Genomic DNA, 3398 nt, shown 5'->3' on the forward strand with positions numbered 1-3398 from the left:
CGTTGGACAGGCTGACAGATGGACAAAGCGTTGGACAGGCTGACAGATGGACAAAGCGTTGGACAGGCTGACAGATGGACAAAGCGTTGGACAGGCTGACAGATGGACAAAATGTTGGACAGGCAGATGGACAAAGCGTTGGACAGGCAGACAGAGAGGTTAAACCATTGGACAGTCTGACAGAGAGGATAAACCATTGGACAGGCGGACAGAGAGGACAAACCATTGGACAGGCGGACAGAGAGGACAAAGCGTTGGACAGACGGACAGAGAGGATAAACCATTGGACAAGCGGATAGAGAGGACAAAACGTTGGACAGGCGGACAGAGAGGATAAACCATTGGACAGGCGGACAGAGAGGACAAAGCGTTGGACAGGCGCACAGAGAGGATAAACCATTGGACAGGCGGACAGAGAGGACAAACAGAAGGATGATGTCTCTCCTGAGGCTCAGTTAAACAACTGGAAGCTGTTTGAACAAACGGAGCGAAAGAACAAGCAGAGGAAAAGTTGGGAGGAGGAAGATGATGATGAAGGTCAGCAGAGTGCTAAATGCTGTTTTAGGTTCGGTTCTGGTCCCTCAGGCCCCCCGTCCCTCCACACACCTGAGGCCTCCACCATCCTCAGCAGCTCTGTCTGACTCGTTTCTCATCATTTTCATGTTGGAGGATGCTGAGCGGAAAATCTTCATCCCTGAGGCCCTGGAACATCGCTCTGCTCCTCCTCCTCCTCAGTTTGAAACATTTCACAAACCACCAGACTGCAGTGGTTCTTCTGGGTTCACCTTGGTCTGGGTTCACCTTGGTCCTTTATGGCTGGTTCTGGTCTTTTCTGGAGTCCTGCTGACCTGGGTTAGCTTGTGTGGTTTACCCTGGTCCTCTGGTTCTTGTCTTTCCTGGGTCTGGGTCTTCATACTTCCTGTTTCTACGTGGACATTCAGTGATTGGTTTATTTATCTTTTTTTATTCTAAAGCTATCTCTGGGATAATTTAACTTTTGATCTTTAGAGGTCAGAGGTCAACTTTAATCTGAAAGGTTTAAATCTGATCCAGCAGAACCAAACCCTAAACCACAAAGTAAATCTGGCCCAGTCCCAAACTTTTCAGACTTGTGTACCCCTGAGCCATTTTGTCATACCACTAGTACCCCCTCTGTAAAATGTAATGATGATCCTCCAAACCTATAATGTTCTACAACTCATTTTTTAATGAAAATTATTTATTTAACCCACTAGAATGTTTTATTCTCAGCCATTATATTTTTTCCACTCAAATTAAACATAAATATAAAAATGTTGCCTTGAAAGTGAATAAGTAATTAAACAAATAAACCAGGTAATGACAGGTGCAGAAAACAGAAGCTTCCAAAATACATTGTATTTTCCAAAATATGTCAGAAACTCACCCAAATTAGCAAATTCCACGAGATTCCACGTTTTACACTGGATTCAAATTTGAGTTTATTCTGTGATTCCGTCTGCAATTTCTGCATTGCGGAAATAATAGGGCCCTACATATCAGTCCTATTTCTTTTTCACACCTGGACTGAAGGAACTGTTCAAGGTCCTGAAAGAGCTGGTATGTTTCAGGACTTTGGATATTGTGAAGGACTGAAAGAACTGTACAAGGTCCTGAAAGTGCTGGAATATTTCAGGACTTTAGATTGTGTGCAGGGCTGGAAGAACTGTCCAAGGTCCTGAAAGTGCTGGGATGTTTCAGGACTGTAGACAATGTGAAGGACTGAAGGAACAGTCAAAGGTCCTGAAAGTGCTGATAATCAAAATGCATCAGTAACTGTTTTACCAATACTTCTGTATTAAAATTAAAGTTCAATGATTTGGTTGATTACGGTATTTTATTGGTTATGTTTATGGCTCATAAAAACACATTAACCTTCAAACATTCAATTAAATTTTGTTGAAAAACAGAGTTGCTGCAATCTCAAGGGAAATGTTTATTAAACTTAAATTTAGAACCAGTTTGAAGGAATGGCGTTCTTCAATCTAAGGAAAAAGATAATGGAATGAAGAAATATGTTATGATATAATGTGTATTTATTCGAGTTATTGTTTTAGGAGTTTAACCTTTTTTGTTTTGTTTTGTTATTGGAAGTTATTTTGTTTAAATTTATTTTTTCGAGAAAAAGGGGCAGATACAGTATAAGATTTTTTTCTTCTTCTGCTACCTTTCATTTAGGATTTGTATTTTTATTGTATATAGAATTTGTTTGTTTTTAATAAAAATGAATTAATAAAAATAAACTAAACAAAAAAAATTCAATTGGACAGTGAGGTTCCTAAAGATTCCCACCTCTAGTTAGACCTGCTTTGGTCAAGTTGTGGAGAGAAAGTGGAAGGAAATGGGTTTGAATGACTCTGAACCTTTGCAAAGTGGGAGCTGTGTGTCACAGCAGGGTAAGACCAGCTTCAGTCTGCTCCAGGTCGGTTTGTGGAAGTGGAGAAATAAAAAAATTGTGTACTGATGACTCACTGGTTCTGAAGATGACTGTGGGCCTGCTGTAGTCCTCCCAGCATCCTGCAGGTGGCGATGAGGCTTCACTATTGACGTCAGTGCAGCTGGAAGTTTGGGCCACTCTTCTTTCCAGCGTTGCTTCAGTTCATTGAAGTTTGCAGACAGTGGTTCCTACCACAGCAAGAAGAACTGACTGAACTGACTGAAAATCAGATTGAGGTTTTGGCCTTTGATTGGACCACTGAAATGTTGGTCTAGACTTTGGACCATTGCAACCCCGTGATTATTTTTTCTTTTGTTGTGTTGCAGATTTGCTACTGCTGTGTTTGAAGCTGGTAGTTTAAAAGACCTCTGGAAATAAAAGAGGATGCACTTTTTTTATTTTAGTCCTTTAAAATCTGGACATTAAAGTCAAAATCTATTGGAAACAAACAATGAGAGCAGATGAGGAGGAAGTTCATCTGTGTAACTAAGACTTAGGGACACACAGTGTCTATGTCTCAGAGGACACCAGTCTTCTCTGTTTTACTGGGTCACATGGTCTCATCCTTAGATGTTCCATGGAGGGATTCAAAATGTAAATCTGTTGCTGGGAGTCTCTGCAGGTACAGGCCTGGGTCCAGGTCTGGGTTCTGGCTGTGTCTCATTGAAAAGACATCACACAAGTCCTTGAAAATCCTGGAGACCCCTGTAATAGCAAAGAGTCAAGGGACCAGGGTTGATGTTGTTCAAAGAAGAACAAAGAGGAGAAGGCTGCTGAAGGCTGGAACTGATCCAGAGCCAGTTTATCAGAGCGAACAAACATGAGCACTGGGGCCTGGTACTGGAACACACACACACACACACACACACACACACACACACACACACACACACACACACACACAAAAAAAAACAGATCCTGACAGTACCCCCACCTGAAAGGG

Source organism: Austrofundulus limnaeus, unplaced genomic scaffold (genome assembly GCF_001266775.1).
Source record: "Austrofundulus limnaeus strain Quisiro unplaced genomic scaffold, Austrofundulus_limnaeus-1.0 Scaffold602, whole genome shotgun sequence".
Taxonomy (NCBI): Eukaryota; Metazoa; Chordata; class Actinopteri; order Cyprinodontiformes; family Rivulidae; genus Austrofundulus; species Austrofundulus limnaeus.